The following is a 23,605-nucleotide window of genomic DNA, read 5'->3' on the forward strand; positions in this document are numbered from 1 at the left end:
ACTGATAGAAAATAATGCTGCTTTTGTTTTATTGTTTAGGGATGTCACTGAAATATAGTTTATTCTTCCTTTTGTTTCCTCCAGTTTTGTGTGCTTGCATTAAAAGTGTAGGGTTTAGAAGCATGGTTGAAGCCTGATCAAGTTATTTTATACACTGGATAATATATGTGAATATTAAAATAACATAACCTTGCTGTTGTCAGGCAAAGACTGCAGAAAGGCAGTGGCACACATGCTTAGCGCACCAAGTTTCAGGTGCCTTAAAACATAGGGCTACAAATTAATCTGGTGCAATTCAAAATTTTAAAGCGTTCATAAGGTGCTTGGCTTCTGGCAGGGCTGAGCATCCCTACAACATTTGAATAGATCACTCTCACGTTTTTAATCCATTAATAGTTCTGTAAGCCAGAGAGAGTCCTATAGAGTGGTGTAAGAGGTAATGATATGTGTAAGAGGGTAATGAGATGTGAGTGGCAGTTCAACACCCAGACTTCCTGTGTTTAAAACCACTGAACATATGCCCATTGGCAACAATGCCAATGGGAAGACACTTCATATCCTGATTACTTCACCTTTGAATTACATATTTGCTTTATACCAATCACTGCAAAAAAGCAATATGTCTGTAAACACTGGAAAATATATTTTATTCTCTAGTTTGAGGGTCGGGAAGCTGAATAGATGCAGATAAGCACTGATTTCAAAACAGTAGGAAAGCACTGAGAAAACACCTGTGAAGTTCACAAAAATAAACAATGAAAACAGGACAACCTAAATATTCTAGACAATTGTGTTAATCATAGATCAGCCATTCAGTTCAGACCATGTGCCTTGTACTACTTTAAGACCTAATAAGGGGAGAATATCACCTTAGGTGATCAGCTATTCAATTCAATCGTATAATTCTTTAAAGTTGTGGAAGGAACTCCAATTCCACTACTCTAAGAGTTGTTGTGGTCTAGTTTAGCCCATCCTTAAACAATTCTGGGTGAGGAGGAGGAGGAGGAGGAGAAGAAGAAGAATTAGTAGTGTTAGTAGTAGTAATATTGATACACAACAAATAACTCCACTGTAGAAAGGATGTTACGTTCATGCCAACAAATCCTTATAAAAGGCCCTTTCAAAATGTAAAAATGTTAAATTATTAACTATAGTCTAAAGGGGCATATATTAATTAGACACTAGAACTGATTTCAAGACACGAATGACTTCATCATATATGTCCATTTTGCAATTCAGTCAAAAGACAATCTTATATCACCTTACTAATATTTAGTAAGTCCCTTAGGAGCAGCACAATAACCCTGTTTAACTCAAAATCAAAACATGATCTATACAGCCCTCCTTGAGATTAGTGGCTTGAAGGAAAAGAAAACATAAAATAAATCCCAGGCATTGACAATATCACAAGGTGTCCATTAGAACTAAGGCCATCATTACAAGTGGACTATGATCACATAACCCCTAACCTGGTGGACCTCTATTAGCTTTCCTTGAAGCCTTCACCATCTTGAAAAGCAGCTGCTTCATTTACAAAGTGATGACAACCACTACCCTCCCTCATCTTGCAGACAGGCTTACAATCTTGAGTGTTTTTCGGTAGACACCATTAGCAGGATCCCATCAGACTGCAGACTAGGGAGTGTTAAAAAGAAAAATACAATACAACAGGCCTTTTCCATCTATGCACCCATGATCTGTAATAACATCCGCTTATCCTTCAGTATCATTTCAACGCTGTTCCAATGTAGGAAAGAGTTGAAGACTTACATTGTTAAAGAACACTACATCACAATGCATTAATCGTTCGGAACTCAGCTTCCTCTTTTCTTACTGATTCACTTGAGCTTGCCTTGTGCCATGCATGGAGCTCTGCTGCCTTTTGGCTATGTTCATGCTATAGAAATGCCATACATGCATACATACATACAGTTGGAGCCCATAGGAATTACAACTTTTTGTCATTTCTGCTGCTTTTAACACCCAAGGGAAAACATGCAGAAATCAGCATGGAAATACTGGTACCACATGAAATTTCCCCCGAAAATGTAATCCTTATTGTTTTCACAATCCTGGTATTAACTGATTCCCATTGTTGTAATTCCATTGCAGGGAAATAATAGGCTGCAAGAAAATTGATTATTTGTTGGGGTGAATGGTAGACCATTACAAGAAATAATGGCACTATTCTTTTTAGTTCTTGTAAAGGTTTCAGTAATTTAAACCTGAGCTCAATATGTGGTTCAACACAATAAACCCCCCACTCCAATTTATACAAATAGAGAATATTTGTTTTTTATCAAAATGACACCAAGATGACAAAAATCCACAATCATAACCAGAAGTTTTAAATAAAAATAGCACCAAAGAACATGTCAATTGCAATCATCTGGGACCTAGGCATGATTTAAGGATGACCATGATGAAGCAAAGGTGGATAAAGAAACCAGGTTTGTCCCAGTCTGAAGTTTTAACTTCTGACTTAAGGTCCAATTTATAATAAGGCTGTTGGGCAGTCCTCCACCAAGCAACAGAGTGAATTACCCTGTCTCACTGGCAGAGGTCTCGACAATCACATTTTAAAATGTCTGTCAGGCCGGTAGACATTTCATGCATTGACAGGAACGACTTTCAAGGCGGTTCCTGTCAATGATGTCAAACATGACAGATCTGTACGTCAAAGTTACATTTTTCTTTTCCAAAAACGAAACCCCAACCCCCGCTCATCACGTAAGGTATTTACTATGGCAAGGGTGGCATTTTGCACTTTTCTGTACCCCTTACTGCCAGGGTTTATTGGCAGTAATGGGCAGTGAAAACTGGCCAGTATGTCCACCCATTTGAATTAGGTGGGCAGACATACAGGTCAACCTTCGATGGCCCTTATTTCATCAGGCCATCGGTGGGCTGTAACCACAATGGAGACAGAATAGTCTCCATTATTGTTACACCAAAGGTCTGACGCATTTAAATAGGGTGGGTGGACCATTAGGTTGGTGGAAAGGGTATTCCATTGCTGTTGTGATGGAGTACCTTTTCCATCAACATATAATTTGTCTCCTTAGTCGCTGAAATAGAAATCAAAAATCCTCAGTAGAGCAAGGCAGCATGCTGAGGGTCAAGACTCACTCCAGCAGAACCTACCAGCAGGATCAAAGGAAGATCCAGTTAAACAACATCAGCTGTATCCCCCAATAAAAGGGCTGCTAGTAGCTTGATGTTGTCAGGATGTTAGGAGTAGTGCATCCTGCCTGGTGAGCATGATGAGCCTAATTAAGAGTGATATTAAAATGTAAAAGGAAGGTTTAAGCCCGACAATAGAGGTTATTTTGACAGATTGACAGTTTTAAAATTGCATAGACAGGCCTCAATGGTAGGTCAAAAGCAGTGCAAAATTTAGTCGGAGGGGCACCAGCACTTATTTTGGGGGATGAGTATTTATTTTTCCTATATTATATATTTACTGAGTTCAGGAGAGTTATAAAAAAAACCTTCACAAACTGAAAGCAAGAGCCTGCAAGTGCAAGATCAAGGGTCAGGGAGTGTCTGTTAATGGATTAGACTACTTGCCTTGGTATTTGGCATGCTTACGTTTAATTGCCCTGCTCTGGCTTCTGAGCAGAGCTTCGGCACAGGTACTCTTTCTGTCCCCTTTTGTATTGTTACTATAGCAGTGACGAAATATGTGCTGCAGTCTGCTAGTGACATTTACCTTACAGGCACTAGGTACCCTTTGTACCATAAACAAGAGAGTTTTAGGTAAGTTAATTGTTCCAATTAGGAGTATAACCAATGTTGACGTGTTTTAGGGATCAGGGCACACTGGGCACTGGATAGCAGTGTGCCAGTGTGCGGAGTTCAAATAACAGCAATACAATGTGTCAAAATGTGGGGGTGCCCATGCAAAAAGGGGCATTCTCCTACACAGATATTTTAGTGTGGCTATCCTAATGAGGATGTACGTTTATTCATTTTTTGCCAGTTTTAGATTCTGGTGAAGTCTGCGAAAGTACATGGCTACACTTTGCCTTTGAACATTAGACACGTTTCACTGCATTTGAATTCAGCTTTGTTGGAGAATGTATGACTATTTTTTTCCTATGGGAGTTTACATTGTGCAGATTTTTTTCTGTTTACATCAGCAAATCTATGCAGAAGTAATTTTCTCAACAAGTTTATCTTTGCAGAGTTCTTCTAAGTAAAATGGCACTATGACAAAGAAGAACAATAAACCTCTCATTCTGACTTACACCTCCATTATCAGGCATGTTTTCACTTACAGTGTTTGCTTATTTTAGCTAGTGAAATGTTCGGGTGAAAACAAAACAGGGGTGTTATTTTCCTCACAATTCTTGCAATTCCTTTCTTAGCCAGTAGCTTAGAAACGAGTAAAAGGGCGCTAGGAATGAGGGCCTAACTGCTTTTTGAAAAGTCATGATTATAACAACAAAAGCAGAGCAAAGAAATTTGCAAACTTATTGAAACTGTCAACGTTTTGATAGACTTTTACAAGAGTTGCACATAAGGCTTACCTAGCTATGCTGAATATAAACAGGTAAAATGTAAAACAGTGCATTCTGTGGCACTACAGGATCAGTTTCAATATAAAAACGGACCGAAAATTTCCTAAAGACAATAACTGCCCATCTGAATAGGTATGACGTTTGTTTAGTGAAAGTGACTGATAGATGACCTTGTGGATTTGACCATGTGTGGATCAGTCACTCAGTGAATGCGAGGTTTAGTGAGTAGGTGGGTAAATATCGGAGAGGGGTTGTAAATGAGTCCTTTGCTGGTTGAATAAGGAGCTGAAAGCAACTTTGTTCCTGGAGTGAATTCTAAGATGTAGGTGCTTTAGATCCAATATAGAGTAAAGTACAATGAAAACAGGGTACTGCATGCTGTCTGTCAATCAATCAATCAAGGGATTTGTAGAACACAGCAAATCACCCGTGAGGGTCTCAAGGCATTGGAGTTGCTAGCAGTGGTGGCTTGCAGTGTTAGAGGGGGCGGGGCGGCGCATGCGCATAGGGGGAATATTAATAAACGTAAAAATAATTTTTTTTAAACTCACCTGGGCTGCCGCCTGGAGAACCGCGCTCCACCTCCGTCTCTGCTATCTACTGAAGGCACAGGCTCCCAGCCTGCCCTGCGGTCAATCCTGACATTGCTCAAAGCAGCGTCAGGATTGGCTGAGAGCGCCCACCCAGGGCGCTCCCAGGCAGTCTGGGAGCCTGTGCAGGCTCTCTCCAGCCCAGCAACTGTGTTGCTGGGCTGGAGAGAGCCCTGTGTGCATGTGTATTTGGCCAGCCATCATGGGCCGGCTAAACACACATGCGCTCTGAGGGGAGTGCACAGAGCACTCCCCTCTGCTTGTCACAGCCTGTGGCCCACCCCTTTCACAATGATTGGATAATAAACACCGTTTATTATACTTTCCTTGTGAAAGGATGTGAACCAGTTGCTGCTGGTGGGGGGGCGACGCTCCTCCCTCCTCCTGGTTGCTAGCTGCTTCGTTGTGGGCTGTTCTTTGAACAGCCAGGTCTTAAGTCCTTTCCTGAACTGCTGGAGCGATGAGATGGTTCTGAGGTGCAGGGGAAGGTAGTTTCAAGCTCTGTCCACCAAGCGTGGCTTTGGCGCTTCGGCGCTTCGCTGCTGCTTCGACAGATCGTGTGCCTGAGAGGAAGAGGGAGGTGGATTGCAGTTATCTGGTTGGTTGGTGGAAGGTCATGAGTTTGTTAATGTATGCCTGTCATTCGTTGTGTAGAGCTTTCTATGCCAGGGTTAACATCTTGAACTGGCATTTCCTCAGGAGCCAGTGTAGCTTTTTGAGATGAGGTGTGGTACGGGTTCACTTGGAGAAGTCTAAGAGGAGTCTGGCTTCTGAGCTGTGTATTGTTCTGGCTGCTGATTTTTGTATTGTCTTCGCAGTCATCATGAAAATGTTACATTGTGATATGTAAAAGGGGCACTACATCATTTATCAAAGCAAAGAAAACGTTATTTTCTTGAAAAAAATACAGTTAGAAAAATATTTTATTCTGCAGTTTTAGCAAAACTCTTGAATATTTTAAATACCAAAATTGAGCAAATCTGTTTGGTGAAAACGATCAACTAACAGTCCAGAAATATATCTCATTATCTTCCACAAATTCAAACATGTCTGCCTTGCACTTAGAAAACCTATCAGACTTTTTTGTTGATGTCCTCAAGAAGTGAAGCGAAAGAGATCAGTTGCAAAGTATTTGCTTACTAGACCTGAATGTACCATGATGAGTGCCTGTTTTTATGCTCCTGCAGTGTGGACAGTGAATTCATTTAAACCTTTATTACTCCAAGTTAGGGCCCATTTCAGGCAGTACAGCTTGGAGACAGTGAGCATGAGGTGGAGTTTACCTCTTTCTGTTTCGCAGCTGTGTTACCTAAATGAATACACTAACTCGGCTCTTTTTAAGCCAACTAAAGCAAAACGCAGTTTGTGAGCAGAAATGGAAAGCATTAGGGTCAAACACGAAGTAACTACAACTAATTAAATATAGGGTTTAATTTAGAGGTCTTCAGCAGCTTATTCTGAATGCTGTGCTGTTATGTAAGATGGGTCTATCATACTTCTCACAACTTCAACACAGACCAACAAAACACTGAAGTAATAATCTAGATCAGTGTTTTTTGTGGTTGGCTACAGAAACTGCACAATGTAATGGAAGAACGGGAAACTGGCATTTTCAGCTGTGGATTTTTCCAGGGTAGACCTGAAGTGGGAAAGAGGCAGAGATGCAAAAGCAGAGAAGAGCAAGGGACAGGGACGTTCTCATTCAAAAGTGCAGCAAGCAGTGGTGAATTAGGGAGACAGGTTAGGATGAACTTCACGGAATCTCCCCATATTAAGAACATTCTTGGAATTAAGCGCTATGTAAAACAGGTAGTTATTATAGCACATGGAAACATTCACACAGACAGCAAGTCCTTCATTACTTCATGAAATTTTACTCAGCCTGATCCCAAGTCAGTCTGTTTTTCCATTTATGGATCACTCAGACTTTATTTTAGGATGCAGTAATTACACATGGTAAAATCGTTTGAGGCTTTGGCTGCAGTAGCAGTCAAGCTTCCGTCCCCATCTTTATGTGCAACAGCTATTCTGCTTCTGCATGAGCAATACCTCCCCTGGTTGAGAGGGACGCAGAGCTGGCTGGCACTGCACCTACCGTTTCTTACCGGACAATGCATGCACTCAGAGGTTGCCTTCCTTTCAATAATTTTGAATCATCAAGTTGAGGAGGCAGCCACTCCTCTGGGCTTCCACGGATTAGCAGGGATCGAAACTGGACATACAACATTAGTAAAACTCCACATAGAGCATATCCTGAAACATAGGGTTCTTTATATTCAGCAAAAAAATTGAAGCACTTACCACCATCCATACTGGGCCACAACGTTACTTATAAAAAAGAAGAACTTTCTTCAATACACGTAAAATCTACACATGCACTAGCAATACCAATAGGTCTGGCTTATTCAGTCATTAATGGTCTCAGCCCCTCATTACGAGTTTGGCAGTCAGGTCACCGACAGTGCGGTGACCTTCCTGCGGCCCCTATTACGAGTTTCCCGCTGGGTTAGCGGGTGGACACAGAGTTTTCAGCCCGCTTGCCCAGCGGGAAACAGCCCACAACATTGAAGCCGGCTCGTAATCGAGCCGGCAGCAACATTGCAGTGTGTAGGGTGCAACAGCACCCATAGCACTTTTAACTGTCTGCTAAGCAGATAGTGAAAATCGTGAAGGTGCTGTCCATGGGGGCTCCTGCACTGCCCATGCCAAGTGCATGGGCAGTGCAAGGGCCCCCATGGGTCCCCCTGCACATCTTTGCCAGACTTTACATGTACATTTACTGAGTTATTTCAGACAGTTTGCATCAGTTTGATTTTCCTTTTAGGCAGTACACTCCCAATTCCCCTTACAAGTTCCTCCTGGGCGGTTCTCTTTCTGGAGCATTCCCCCTTTGGGAATCAGGTGAAGTATGAATTAAGCACAGTGCATCATCTTAGCTCTCTCAAGTCTAATGGACACTACATTCCTTCAGAAACCTAAGGTTCCTTTAGTAGAAACTGCAGACTTCAGGTGATGACCTTCACCTCTGGGAACCTGACTGTCAGGTAGTTACAACCCAAGTTGTGCAGCAGTCATTTGAATATTTTGCACGGCACTCTCTTCCCCAGTTATAAATGACTGGAAAGTGGAACAAAGTGGGGTGGGGTGGTGTGTCCCACTTTTATACCCAACTTCTAGGTGGGAAACGTGAAGATACTGTCTCAAACTGCAGAACCGTATTTGGGTTGTGATTATTGTTCTTCTTTCTGTTCCTGTCCTGTTACTCTCCAAACACAGCCTTTTTGTAGAATGGTGCTTCCCATACCAGGTACTACTTGTTGTCACAAACCTGGAGAAAGCACACCAAATACACAGTGAGGTTTGCGGTTTCTACATCTGACTATCATCAACCCTACTTAAGAAGTAGTCCGGGGAAGACAAAAGGGCAGGCTTGACCTGCAAACCTCCACACCTAAATTAAAAGAAACTGCAGTCTAACTCTTCACCCCTAGCATCCATCAAACGGCAGTGCTCAGGAAGATTAATCAACAGCTGCTTACTAACATAACAAATTCCTACACCCCCAATTAAGTGTATGGATCTCCTCCCTCCAACCACAGGAATGCAAAAGACACACTTTCACTGTCTAGGTGAATAAACTCACCTTCCATCATGTGCTAGGCAAGTTCACGGACATCCAAACCAGATTTCACAAGCCCCATTTCTCAGGATCATTCACACACAAGTTATCAGCCACATGTATAGCACACACCACACATGCACACACACACTGGACAAACACATTGGATACCTGTTCAAACTTTTAGGCATACAAATAATAGTGGAATTTATATAAGTAGTGCCATTAGGCCTTACTTCCAGTGTTACAGATAAAAACATCTGGTCATTGTGTTGGCCTTTCTAAAGGCATTTTTTATGCAGTCGCCACCCCTTTACGTGTTAATCCAGGAAGAGGGACAGCAGTCCTCTTCTCAGTAGAGGGAATGCTTGGTGCACTCCTCCAGGTAACAGGACAGGTCCAGGACCTGTCTTAGTCCCTCATTACGACCCTGGTGGTTCGAAGACCTCCAGGGCTGCGGTGGCAGTCTCACCGCTGACGGATCAGCAGTGAAGTCCATCAAATTACAAGTTCGGCAGTTTGGCCGAAGCAAAACCACCGATACTCCGCCCGTCCCGCTGCTTTTCCATGGTCTTCCGGGCTGGAGGTGAGCACCTCCAGCACGGCAGACACTGATGCCATAACACTGCTAGCGGTAATGCAATGGTAGAGACCGCCAGCATTTTCCTGGTAGTCTCACCACCTGAAAAAGCTGGAGGTCTTGAATAGGCATTCCTGTAACCACGATACACTCACACACAAATCCACATACATGCATGCATGCACTCACACACTTCTGCACACAAACTCACCCCCACTCACCCACGCAAATGCAACATACACACCCATTCACACTGACATACATACACAAACACCGCTGACACACACACATTCACTCACCCTCCTCTCCCCTCCAACACATACCTACATTCATACCCCCACCCCCATGCATTCATTCATGCCCCCTCCACACCGCATAGACCCATTCACTCCCCCCTTCCGCAGAGCACACACACACTCACCACATCCATCAGCATTCACCAACATACATGCACCCATCTCCCCCTGCATTCTTGACACTCACACATGCACACACACACCCCTCTCTCCTCCCCTGTTAAATGATCACTTGCTGTCCAGGAGGGGACAGGTCCTGGCGCTTCCATCTTATGACCGCCAGCACTGGTGGTCTTTTGGAGTCCATGGCTTTGGCGCTCTTGTAAAAAGACCACCAAATTCCTAATGAGGGCCATAGTCAGGGACAGTCCTAGACTTCAGAGCATGCACTTAAACTGCTGTGCTGCCAGAGCCAAAATAAAGGTAATTATACCAGTTATGCATGCAATTTGGCACCCATAGAAGGGGCACACCCTTATTCCATGTAGGTGATATTCCCATCCCAACAAAGTGCATTTTAATACTCATCTAGAGAGTACTTCAAATAATAATTTTGTTAATAGACATAATGTGCTGCTTTTAGTGGGGTGGGGACTTCTTTAAGGAAGCTTCTGCATATGCCCCATTATCTACACCAGGTACCAAATACAATGCACTTCATCCACTGCAACGAAAGCAGTCCCTAGAAAGCACAGTAATACATCCAAATGCATGATGTTGAGACAGAAATACTCCTCCAGTATGAATGGTGATTAGCAATGTCTCAAGCAAATGTCAGAAAATAGCTAACTCATGTAAACCAACGGCTGAAGGAAACTAACAGAAAGCCCACTCACTGAGCCCACTTATTCACAGGTCGAATGGCAAACTGCAATTGCTGGAAAGGTAAATATAAAAATCAACATAAATACGCAGGTTATACCATAGGTGCTGGAAGCTTGAGTGCAGGGAGGGTGGTTCGGGCTGCGGCACCCCAGAATTGTCATGTTGGAGTTCAGTGTTTATTTTTTATTTTTTTGACTGCAAAGTGAGAAGATTTTGTAAAGTGAACTATTTAACAATCTTGCTGCTGTACAGGAGGAGTGAAAAAGGAAAGGATGCAGGGTGTCTCTGGTCTATGCTTTTCTAGGAAACAACACAATGTAAAAACGTATAGATTAACTTTACAAATATTTCAGAATTTATCAGCAGTTAGGAAAGCACACCCAAAGCACATGTTTTATAATTCTGAAGTATGATGGTAACAAAGATTTTAATACGATCAAAACAAATCAAGACAAGCTTGACTGGGCAAATTTAGTAGCCATTTAAAATTAAAAATGTGCTGTGACAGTGTACTAGCACACCAAACTTTAGTAATGCATTTGCAACAGTGCGCTGCAAATAGCATCCCCAGCTACATTCCACCGCTGGCCACATTCCTACTTATAGGGCGTGGCTCATGTGCTACACTTTTTCTTTTCGAGAACTTTACATTTTTCACAATCCCTATCATTTTAGTTATATTACATTGGTAAGTGCTGCCTCCACACGGGAAATTGTTCCAGGACCACTGGGAGATACATAAAAGATCCATTGCAGTCATAGAAGTGAACCAAAGAATGTACAAATAAGTATACATTCTTCAATTTAATTTGCATTATTGGTTGTATTTGTTTAGCATTAGTGCAACACGTGGGTGGCTTCAAAGCACTTTATAGTATATACAATGTAATTATCATGAATGATAGGATTAACAAATAACTGCAAACCAAAATGATATGAATAAAAATATAATGGTATTTTTCTGAATTCCTACAGGATGCCATGTAATGCTGTGTAGAGGATTTACTTAAATTAAGGGGTACCGTAGTATTCTAGGAATGTACTGCTTCACGGGCCTTGTAACATTTCCGATAAAACAGCAAGTGAACAACTTCTATGTTCCTCATTGGTAATAATGTATTGTGCTCTGCTGTTAAATTCTCATTTTATTTCAGTGTCTTTTCAAATTTTTCGACATATTTCTGTGAGCCAAAAAAGATGAGGCAGGATTAGGAAGCTGTTATAATTACAGAACATGGCATAGGAAGTCATTGTGTCAAATGCAGAAACTTCAATTTGCAATATCTGTTGGTGTTAGCTGTAAAAGTAGGTTTTCTTAGCTTTGATGTTTAGCTATTTAAATAAAAACATTTTGAAACACAAGAATGTTAATACAGTATGGTGAAGTGCTGTCGGAAAAATTCTTTGAGGATGGAGCGTGGGTTGCGCTGTAAAAATTGAAAAAAGACGTAATATTAATGAAAAGTAACAAATTCAGAAATCAATGTCTCCGTTAAAATCCATTTTCGGACCTTCACTGACGTAATATCATTGTCAAAACTCATTTTGAGACAGGGCCAAGGGCCAAATGTACTAAAAGTGTGGTTGCAAAAAGGGGATCACAATTTGCTACCCTCTTTTGAGACCATTATTAAATTATTTGCAAACCAACCTATGTAGTAATAGGTTCGAAGGAGAGTTGCAGAATTACCTGCATAATGAATATTTATTAGGCAGTCGCAAATTGTGGCTCCCTCTGATTGGCTGCAAAGACAGGGTTGGTGGTTTGCAAGAGACAACAGATCATCATGCCTGTATTTGAATTTCAAAGCTGAAAACAGTTTTTTTTGTCCTTAAAGGACATTGGGCTGTGTTGAACTGAAAAACCCTTTGCATGGTAATGGATGCGCATGCCTTCCCTGAGTGCCCAACTGTACTGACGTCTGGATCCCTAATGCTGATTTGTGTTGTCATAGGCAACCACGGATCATGCATGCGCGTCATGACATATGCCTGTCTCACTGACTGTTCTCTCTAGGTTGGGCCATCTGACAGTAGGAGTGAAAGGCCTAGACCTCCACAGTTGGGCCTAGTAGCTCCTGCTTGGGCCTGTGGCCCTATGAAAGAGGTTCTGACAGGCTGTTTTACAAAAATGTTTTCAGTTTTGGAAACCTTCATTGCGAGGTGGGAGTGGTCCCCTGGATCCCTGTCTACTCCCCCTGAAGCTGAGATCCCAATTTGCAAAGAGGAAAGGTTACCAAGTGATACCATCTCCTTTTGAGAAAGAGAACTAGCCCAAATTGGGAGACTACAACTTACTGTATAAATGGTTTGCAACTGAAATTACGGCCAGAAGTGATTAATATACAGGGTATTGGGAAGGGATTCCCAAAACACACCAGTTTAAAATATCCAATTGGTATTTTGCAATTTGGAAAAAGTGCCTAAATTGTAAAATGTATTTAGTACACGTAAAAAACATTTTTGACGGTCCAACTGTTTTGCTCTTTTTCTTTGTATGCAAATATTTTCATGTGTCTACATACACACCATATAAATATTAATTGTTTTGTGTGGACGAACTGCCCTGATGTAGCTGATCAACTGAAAACCACCTTCCACACTTAAAAAATGAGACAAAATAGCAACTGGTGTTTTTTAGCACTCAACAGATACTGTAAGTGTATACTATTTTGTTGCATTTCTGTTTCTGAAAGTGATTGCATAGTTGTAAATGGCAAAAATCAACATTCCTATCATGGTTAAATACACCAAATACAAGCCTTCATTGGGAATGCCACAAAAATTAATCACGCGAAGTAGCACACTTTCATTAGATGTAGTGTGGTACTAAATAGAACCAGCTATGAGACCCTGATATAAGCAAAGATCACATAACGAGGAAGAGCATTTTTGTTTACCTATGTACAGCATTAGTCTGTGAAAGTCTGGACAACGCCTCCACCAATCAGAAACAAGCTAATCGTTAAAATGTCTCCACTCTCCAAGAGCAAGAAAAACCCGATTTATTATATTTGATCTATTCCGTCTACTGCTGTTGCTTGCAACATTAATAGGATCATTATCAATCCTACAGTCCTCTGTTCACTAAATATTTAAGTCCTAGTGCTTATATCCATTGAAATGATTATGCTATCTATGTAATTTACATTTTGTGATAAATGATGTTCTATTTGATGTGTTTCAGTTCCTCGAAGAAGTATGCGCTGTTGCCACCAGAAGACAGCATGCTCAGCTTGCCCTCGGTGGCATTGGGGGCACCTCTGGCACACGTTCTTATCATTTCTTCCTACTAGGCTGCTGATGCCATTGATATAAGACCCTGTAGTCTGCACACATGTGGGCTGCTGGTAGCCAATTGTTCTGCCTGCTGCCATTTCACAGCTGTTCTTCCCTATGGCATAGCGCTGATTTGACTAATTTAGAACAAATGTACATTGCTGGTGCTGTCTGCTTGTAGTCCGGAATGGAGTACTAAAATATTGAGTTCATATAACTAAATACGTTTTTAACTCTACATCTATGTACCCTGAGGATATAGATATAAATGTGGAGTTAAGTACAGTAAATGCACCTATTTATACATAACTATCAATATTTTGTACCTCCACCCCCAAATGACATTTAAATGCAAAAGAAAATACATTATGACAGACATATTGACATTTGAAGTTTTAAAGAGGTCGAATTATCCCCTTATCATCACTATGACATGCCAAGAAGCACTACGGATGTATAAGACCGACAGAAAGGGAAGACTAGTGTTAGAAATGGGGTGTCTAGTTGGCAGAGGTATACACCTTTGTCCAAATAGGGACCATAATCCTAGTCAGGGTAAATCACACACAATCGAAAATATCCTGTGCCCACGCTCTGGTAGCTTGGCACTGAGCAGTCAGGCTTAACTTAGAAGGCAATGTGTAGAGTATTTGTGCAATACATTATACAGTAATGCAGTGAAAACATCACAAAAATACACCACACACATTTAGAAAAATGTATGATATTTATCTGGTTAAATTAAGGGATTGAAACGATAAAAATTCAATAAGCACAAGTTCAGATATCACTTTTGCAAGATTAAAAAGAGTCTTAAATCTTAGAAATCAACAATTGTCTCTTGTTTACACAAAGTACTTGATTTACTTAAAAAATAATACGCACGTAGACAGCAGAGGAGGAAATGCGTGGAAAAATAGGGTGTGCATTGGAATTTCTGGCACAGCGCAGACAATGAGCTGTTTCTTTCCACGCTGCAAGGGGTTTTGCATCAATTTCCAGCATCCAATCTTGGTTCCCACTGCAATGCAGGGATCTTGTTGGCGTCCAGAGACGATGCGTGAAAATCCTGGGCATGTGGGAGAAGTCACAGGCATTGCGTCAAACCGGTATGTGATGCGTTGAATTTTCTGCTACACAGCAGGTGCTACGTTGATTCTTCACGCAGGAAGTTGGGCTGCGTCATTCTGGTTCAGCTGTGTGTCGATCTGGTGCAGCTGTGCGTTGAATTTCTGTCCGCAAGGCAGGTGATGCATCCATTTTTCACTCACGAAGTCGGGCTGCGTTGTTCCAGTTTCGGCTGTGCGGCAATTTTCTTGTCCCAAGGAAGGCTGTGCGTCATTTCTGGCAGGCTGTGCAGCAGTTTTCAGTGCACAAGGAGTTTCCTGCAGAAATTAAGGCCCTCATTATGACATTGGCGGTAAATCCCACTTACCGCCATGCTGACTGCCGCCAACATACCGCCGCCACGCTGGATATCCGTTCACCATATTATGACACACACACACAAATCTGTCACTATTCAGCCACAGACACAAGTCCACCACACCAAAGGTCAGTGATAAACTGGCGGTATCCAAACCCACAAGGTTATGCCAACTGAACAACGTCCATCACATTATGACCAACGAATCACCACGAAGCACATTCAGTCGTGGTAAACCATTGGCAGTACAATCCGCCACGCTAAAATACACACACACATACAAAACAACACTACATTGGTCAATTTAAATAACACACAACTGTCACCCATACACACCACACACACACACCACTATAAAACACACACCCACACTACCCACAACCCTTTGCGACTACAAATAATTGCCACCAGAGAGAGACAGCAAGAGCACTCACCGAACCAGAGCCACATACCACTCACACCTATACACCACACACGCACCCCACATCACATACCCCAAAACATTACCCTACACACCCTCACCTACACACCTTACACAACAACCAGGGCACCACAAAGACGCCCCTGATTCTCAGAGGAAGAGCTAATGGTCATGGTAGAGCCACAGCTATTTGGAGCACAGATGCAGCAGATATCTATAAATCGGAAGAGGGAGCTATGGTGGAGAATCGTGGACAGGGTCAATGACGTGGGACAGCACCCAAGAACCAGGGATGACATCAGGAAGAGGTGGAACTCCCTACGGGGAAGGTACGTTCCATTGCAGAAAGACACAAACTCACTGTACAGAGGCCTGGTGGTGGACCCCCACAACTAACAACATGGGAGGAGCAAATCTTGGCAATCATGCACCCTGAGGGTTTGGCTGGAGTAGGAGGAGAACTGGACTCTGGTAAGTCAGCTCTCTACTACTACTACCCCCTACCTGCATGCCATCACATACCCCCACCCTCACCCTGACTCTAATCACTCCACCATTTCCCACACACCCCACCATCACATCTCACTCATCCCAATGCCAAGCCCTGCATGCCATACCAATGCATGGACACCACTCACAGCCCTGCATGGACACCTATCACTAAAGCATGCACGATGGAGAGAATCAGCTAGCCCACCACACACTAACTTACACAAGTGAAAGTTGCCAGGGCAAATACAACCAAAGAGGGCAACCCACTGATGCACAATATGTCACACGCAGAAACAAGAACACTTCATTGACATCCCCACAGGTATCCCAGCCAATGTTACCAGAGAAGAGGTCCCAGCACAATCCAGTCCCCCACTGAAGAGGCCCACAGTGATGACAGCAACTCTAGTTACCTGGATCTGGATGACCAACCTGGCCCATCGGGGACCTCTGGCCGGTTGGTTACCCAGGCGCAGTCACACACCACCACAGTGCCTCCCCCATCTGGAAACGCCACCACAGCACCCACCCAGCATACCCACACCTCTGTCCCTAGCAGTGTGTCCACCTCTACAGGGACCCCAGGACACACCTCATACCCAAGACAATCAGGGACCTGGGGTCAGTGGCAGTGGGCACACGGTTCAGGTGACAGAAGCACAGTACAACAGGGAAACTGGGAGGAGTGCTGTGTGCCAGGGGGAGGACAGTCCTAGGGGACCGACTGTCCAGGAGGCACTCACAGAGATCCTGGGAGCATACCAACATTCCCAGGACACGATGGGCCAGATCCTGGACAATGTGCAAGAGAACAGGTGCTGCAGGAGGGACAGTACCAGGGGATCAGGGAGGACTTGAAGGCCATCAACACCACACTGGTCTCCATTGCAGGGGTGCTGGCAGACATGGCGAACATAATAAGGGAGGCAGTCTCACAACAGCGGACCCCTGCCACTAGTCAGACATCTGGCGCTAGTGGATAGGAGGCCCCGCCACCGGACCAACAGGCCACCAGCACCCCTCCCCCTGCAGAAGGAGAACCACCCCGCAAACATTCCCTGCGATCCAGCCAGAGATCATTGCCAAGACCCCACCAGGAAAGGAGACTCTTCTGGTTGTCACCCTTGTGTCCCACTCTGTCACCCTGTCCACCTTCAACTGCCATTGCTCCCCTTCCTATGTCCCCATGGACAATGCACCTGTGCTACAAATAGATTGGAACAATACCCTGGACTTTCCTCCATCATCATCCCATCCCAGTGCACTTGCCCCACTTCTTCTTAGCACTACAATGTTACAAAGTATGTATTCGCTTAACCAGGTTGCATTGCAACTCAATGCACAGTAATTGTGTACATAGGAAAGACCTGTATTTGGCTGCAGTCATCACACCAGGATCGATAGTGGGGCACCAACATCTGTAAAATGAATTGCCAAAGGGTACAGTAAGTGAGCACAGAAGTGGTAAATAACAGCATGCCAGTGCCGAAGATATACAAATAATTGACAGTGAAATGTGAAGGAACACTGTCTTACCTCTGTGTCATTGGAAGTATTTTAGTATCACTGCTGTTCTGTTGTCCTCATCCTCATCTTCTGCCTCCTCATCCTCACTGTCCATAGGGTCCACTGCTGCCACACGGCCCTCTCCAGCCTCCTCCTCCTGCAGAAAAGGCACATGGTGTCGCAAGCAAGGAAGTTCAACATGCAGCATGCCACGATTATCTGGCAGACCTTCTTGGGTGAGTAGCAGAGGGATCCACCTGTTAGATGGAGGCACCTGAACCTGGCCTTCAGGAGGCCAAATATTATTTTGATTATTCTTCTTGTTCGCCCATGTGAATCTTTGTAACGTTCTTCTGCCATTGTCCTGGCATTCCTCCTATGGATCAGCAGCCACAATAAGATGAGGTAACCAGAGTCACCTGCAAATATAGAGGGACAACATTTAGTCACACACTATCCCATATGGCCCACACCATACCCATACACCAACACCTACTGGGTGGGAACAAGGGCTCACCTATTAGCCACACCCTGTGCCTCTGTAGTTGGGCCATCAGATTTGGGATACTGCTATTTCTCAGGATAAAGGCATCATGACTGACCCAGGATACTTAGCACTCACATTGGGAGATGTACTGGTCCGCCAAGCACACCATCTGTGCATTCATGGAGTGAAAACTCTTATGATTTCCGTACACCTGTTCATTGTGACAGGGGTACAAATGCAATATTAGCTCCATCAATTGCCCCAATTATGTTGGGGATGTGTCCCATTGCATAGAAGTCAGCTTTCACTGTGGCCAAATCCTCCACCTGTGGAAATACAATGTAGCTGCACATGTGTTTTCAATCAGGGCAGACAACACTCTTGTCAGCACTATTGAGAACATTACCTGTGATATTCCTGCTGCCAAGCCAATGTCACTTTGAAAGAACCAGTTGAACCAGTTGAAAGAACCAGTTGCCAGGAAATGGAGCACTGATAGAACTTACAGAAGAGGGGGGAATCCCTGTGAGGTGATGGATATCAGATATCAGATCAGGCTCCAATTGGGCACACAGCTCTGTGATTGTGGCCCTGTCAAGTCTATAGGTGAGGATGATGTGCCTGCCCTCCAGTGTTGCTCCTATTCATCCGCAGCAGTAGCAATCTAAGGGACAAAGGAGTGAGGAGCCGGTCAAAAACTGAACATTGGAGCCACAACAGTACAATGCATGAAGTCAATTTGTATTGGGTAAGTGGGATTTGTCCTGTATGTCCAAATTTAAACTGTGATGCTGTTATTTTCCAGGGCCTGCCCACCCCTCCCCTAAAGTGGCATCCACCTGTCCTCTATGGAGGGACAGATGAAAGTGAGGTAATTCCGCTGACGTTGTGCCCCGTTACGGGAGGCGGTCAGGAACCACCGTGCAACTCCTCATTGTTTAACATTGGGCCCTATGGGGTACAGTGGCCAATGGTGATGTATGCTGGTGGTGACGGCATGCACCGCTGTGGACGTGACCGCCATTTTCTATCTGATTCCCACTTGCTGCCTGACATTCAACAGAAGAGAACTACACTGCAAGTGCTGCTGTGACCTGTGTCTGGAACATACCATGGCCCGTGTGACTGGGGAAACGGCCCCTGCCTTCACCTTGGCAGAGTTGGAGCGACTGCTGGATGGGGTCCTACCCCAGTACGTACTGCTGTATGGGCCTCCGGACCAACAGATGAGTACACTGTGAGCACGATGCATGTGGCATGAATGCATGGAGTAGTTTGTTTAAAGGTCTCATGTAAGGGGGGTGGGTGGATGTCCTCTGGGTGGCGTATTGCTTGTGTGCTGGGCCATGTGTGTGCAAATGGTGATGTGAAGGGGTATAGTGGGCCATAAGTTTAACAGACAGGACTGTCAGACTGATACTATTTTCCTGTGTGTATTGTCTCTGCAGGTTAGTGCCCATCAAAGAAGGGTATATGGCGTGCCATCGCCAAGGACGTGTGGACCCAGGGGGTCTACGGCAGGCGGAGCACCCACAATCGGAAACGTGGGAGGACCTGAGACACTGGGCACGGAATACAGCGGAGATCCAGCTGGGGATGGCCTTCCAATGAGGAAGGGGTGGCCATCAAACCCTGACCCCCCAGATGGCCCACATACTGGTGGTGGCCTATCCTGAGCTGGATGGGCGTTTGAGGGCATCACAGCAGCCACCAGGGGGTGAGTATAGTGCCCATCATTACAGCTTATGCATGGTAGGGTGGTATCTGGGTGGGGGATGTGTGTCAGTGGGTGCCCCTAGCCCAGGCCTGACATTGCAGAATAGGTCCCCAAGTGGCAAGGGTCCTGAAGGGATAATCATGCTACCTAGCTCGTAGGCATCCACAACTGGTCAGGGCAGCGTGGGCCCCAGGTGTGCTGCATTTGGTGGTGTGTGCCCTTCCCCATGCCTTGGTGGCTAGCATAATAACTGGTAGCGCAATGCATAGTGCATAGGGCTGTTCCCTGTGTGTGAGTGGTGTGTTTGCCAATGGTGGTGTTGGTGCAGCCATTGACCAGGTGTATCCTTTGTCTCTTTCCCTCCCTTTTTGTTTTGTCACCCTGTCCTTATGTGCATTAGATTCATCTGGCGGAGGAGCAGAGGCACTGGCAACAGAGGGAGCTGCATCCCAAAGGACCCAGGAGGCAGAGTCCACGACAGTGGGGGCACCAGTGGAACAGAGGGCGAGGGGAGTACCACAGCAGAGACTGGAGGGGGCAGTTCAGACTCTGATACCTCCTCAGATGGAAGCTCCCTGGTGGTGGCCGACACCTTTATGACCACCCCAGCTACAGGTACAGCCGCCATCCCTGTACCAGCACCGCCTTCCCAGTGAGCCCTGCTGCCCTGAGTGAGGAGGCTATTGACCTCCTGAGATCCATCTCTTTAGGGCAGTCAACCATTGTGAATGCCATCCAGGGACTGGCAGCCCAAATGCAACAAACTAATGCATTATTGAGGGCATTCACACTGGCTTGGCGGACCAACCAAGATCGATCCAGGCTCTGGCCTTCTCTCTGATGGCAGCCATTGTCCCTGTTTCCACCCTTCCCTCTCCACCTTCCCCTTCCCAATCCCATTCCCCTCAACCCCAACCTATCCCAAGCACACAGGCAGATGAGCATGCACACAAGACAACACACAAGAGTGGCACTGGCAAACACAAGCACCACACATCATCCCACAGGCACTCACACAAACACCATCCAGAAGCAGACATACCAACATCCACAATTTCCACTGTCTCCCCCTCTTCCTCCTCCTCCACCTCTCTCCCAGTTGCGTCTACACTCACATCTGCATGCACTACATCCTCATCCACTACCAGCATCACCACCACACCTAGCAGAACACACACCTCACTGGCAGTCACCTCCACAACAGCCATGAACACGTCCCCTGTGTCCTCTCCCACTGTCTGTCCCCCCTTCTAAAGTACACAAACACAAGCACTCAGACACCCAACAGCTATCCACCTCACAACAGAATCCAGCCCATGCACCTGCACCCAAAATCAGCAGACACCTCCTACAACCACTCCCTCTTCCTCCACTCCCAAACCTTCTCCCTCTTCCTGCCCCAATGTCCCTAAGACGCTCTTACTCTCCACTATTGACCTCTTCCCTACCCCTCCCCTGTCCTTCACGTCTGACCAGGGTGGAAAAAACCCAGACAAGCACCTCAGCCACCCAGTCCATGGGCCCAGTAGTCACCACACCCACTCGTGGTGGGAAAGGATCAAGGGCACTTGTGCAGAGGGTGAAGGATCCTGCACCTGACAGCCTCAAGGAAAGGGTGGGCAGGGAGCCAGCCCCAGCAGTAGCCAGGAAGGGCAAGGCGCCAGCACCAGCAGGCAGGAAGGACAAGGGGCCTAGGGCAGACTCTCAGACGGAGCCCCCATCACCAACCATGGTTGTGCAGCCGTCCGAGGCTGCGGGGGATGGTCTGGAGCCTCCCCTCACCAACAGCAGCAGCATCACCACCACCAGTGGGCAGCCATCCGAGGCTGCAGAGGATGGGCTGGAGCCTTCCCCCACCAGGAGCAGCAGCACCACCACCACCAGTGGGCAGCCGTCCGAGGCTGCAGGGGATGGGCTGGAGCCTCCCCCAACCAGCAGCATCAGCACCACAACCACCCTGGGCAGCCATCACCTCCAGCGGACGGTATGTAATCCTGCATCCATAGCCTGCTCCCTGCAAATCCAGTGGGTATGACACCCACCTGAGAGACTGTGATCTTGCACTCCCCAGGATCCAGAGCACAGGGCACGATGCCTCCTCCAAAACCAGTGGGTAAGACACCCACCAACCCCAGTCTCCCCAGGATCAAGAGCGCAGGGCACGATGCCCCCATGAGAACTGGTGGGTAAGACACCCACCAACCCCAGCCTCCCCTGGATCAAGAGCACAGGGCACAATGCCCCCTCCAGAACCAGTGGGTAAGACACTCACCAACACCAGCCTCTCCAAGATCAAGAACACAGGGCACAATGCCCCCTCCAAAGCATGTGGGCAAGACACCCACTTTAGAGACTGTGGCCTTGCCCTCTGCAGGACAAAGCACAGGGCATGTTGCCCCCTCAGAGTATGTAGGCAAGTCACCCACTTGAGAGACTGTGGCCTTGCACTCCCCAGGACCAAGCATGGGCCATGTTGCCCCCTCCAGAGCATGTGGGCAAGTCATCCAATTGAGAGACTGTGGCCTTGCACTCCCCAGGGCAGAGCACAGGGCATGTTGCCCCCTGCAGAGCACCTTGGCAAGTCACTCACTTGAGAGACTGTGGCTTGTGCTCCCCAGGACCAAGCACAGGGCATGTTGCCCCCTCCAGACCATGTGAGCAAGTCACCCACTTGAGAGACTGTGGCCTTGCACTCCCCAACACAGAGCACAGGGCATGTTGCCCCCTCCAGAGCATGTGGGCAAGTCACCCACTCGAGAGACTGTAACCTTGCATTCCCCAGGACCAAGCACAGGGCATGTTGCCCCCTCCAGAACCAGTGGTCTTGTTCCATCTGCCGGCTAAGGTGCCCCCCGTTTCCCGTCCCCCTGAGGTGCCTGCCTATTTACCAACTGATGCCCCTGCAATCTTCTCTCCGTTTTGGTGCATGTGACAAATGGGGCCTTGGATTTTGGCCCATGCACACTGAGGACTGGGCAGTGTCCCTTGATCTGTACATTTGTGTATACCAGTTACATTGCATATTTTGTATTTATACTGTGTTGCTCTTATTACTCACACTTTGGTAAATTTAAGTTGTCTTTGCATTTTTCATCCGAGGTACAAGGTATATATGTTTTATTACTGCAGCTGATTGTGTGTATGGTGTTGGGAGTTGGGGTGGGGGTGGGGGTGTTGCATATGTGTGTGTCACTGTCGTTTTCCTCCCTCCCTCCCTTGTGTGCTAGGCAGCTGTACTCACCGTCGTCGTCTCCCCCATCATTGGTGTTCGTGGTAGAGCAGCACATAGAAGAACATTGGGAAGACATGCAGCTCTGGCTCCATGGCCGTGTGGTTGTTCCCTGCATCTCCAATAGTGAGTTCTTTCACTTCTGTGCAGTGTTTCCGCCAAGGTTTTGATGTCGTTGGTACCGCCCCGGAAAAGGTGGTGGACTGCAGGGTCTTAATACGGTGAGTGGGGCATTGGTTTCTGCCTGGCTGTAGGTGGCTACTGCCGTAGTGGCTTTTGTTTCCGCCCTGGCGGTCGGTGTGGTAAAGTGGCTGTCTATCTGAGTTCTCACCGCCACTTCCATAATTTGGCGGTAATTACCGCCAGCCTGTTGGTGGTATTACTGCCACTTTATCACTAACCGCCAGGGTTGAAGTGAGGACCTAAGTCTTTTTGGCCCTGAGACTTCAGGAAACAGGAGGCAAGCTCAATCCAAACCCTTGGAGAGCACTTCTTAGCAAAGTCAAGGGGCAGCAGGGCAACAGCAGGGCAGCAGTCCTTCTCAGCCAAGCAGTCCAAATGAGTCCTTGGGGCAGTCATGCAGTCCCTCTTGATAGGTTGCAGGTTCAAGTCCAG

This window comes from Pleurodeles waltl, chromosome 12, assembly GCF_031143425.1.
Source record: "Pleurodeles waltl isolate 20211129_DDA chromosome 12, aPleWal1.hap1.20221129, whole genome shotgun sequence".
NCBI lineage: Eukaryota > Metazoa > Chordata > Amphibia > Caudata > Salamandridae > Pleurodeles > Pleurodeles waltl.